Below are 932 nucleotides of genomic sequence, written 5' to 3'. Positions count from 1 at the left end.
GTTGTCTACCTCAGGATACACGGTATCCAGTTATCAAGTTGATCCACATTTCCCAGATTATTGTATGTTCAGATTACAGAATAAACCATGGTAGTAATTGCCAATAATGATAAGTTATTGAGATAAGAGTAGTACTGGTAACTAGGATAGTATACAATTCAGCTGGTTTCCTAAGAGTGTGTAACGTTAATCTGCTGACACAAAGGCGGCCATCTTAGATTCAACATGGTGCTCTTCCCCTGTGGTGTTCATATGAAAGTTAGTACCTCATAAAATGGCACCATCCTCTACGAGCCTCCCCCTTTCCCCCTCCCTCCCAAAGCTGAGCTGCTATTTTACTGTAATAGCATTGTTACCATAGTACGAAAGCAAACATGGCCGAAAGCACGCACAACCCTTCTGGGGAGAAATACAAAACAGCAGCCACGAAAATGTAAAAACAACAAAAACAACAAAAAAACAACATGCCTGTTATAGGACTGAAGTGCACCATATGTGTTTTTCATTTGAATGGAGTGTGTTGAGTTGAGTAGTGTGTTGAGTAGAGTTTAATGTGATTGTTTGTTAGGCACTCTAATCAAATATCTGACAGCTTTCATTCTTCTCTCTCCTGTCTCCTCTCCCTCCAAACCATCTCCTTCACTCACCAGCCACCTCCATCTGCAAGGTCACCAGCCACCTCCATCTGCAAGGCCACCAGCCACCTCCATCTGCAAGGCCACCAGCCACCTCCATCTGCAAGGCCACCAGCCACCTCCATCTGCAAGGTCACCAGCCACCTCCATCTGCAAGGCCACCAGCCACCTCCATCTACAAGGTCACCAGCCACCTCCATCTACAAGGTCACCAGCCACCTCCATCTGCAAGGCCACCAGCCACCTCCATCTGCAAGGCCACCAGCCACCTCCATCTGCAAGGCCACCAGCCACCTC

This window comes from Borostomias antarcticus, assembly GCF_949987555.1.
Source record: "Borostomias antarcticus genome assembly, chromosome: 23".
Taxonomy (NCBI): Eukaryota; Metazoa; Chordata; class Actinopteri; order Stomiiformes; family Stomiidae; genus Borostomias; species Borostomias antarcticus.
The sequence above is the reverse complement of the archived record's forward strand: the minus strand, read 5'-3'. Positions refer to the sequence as shown.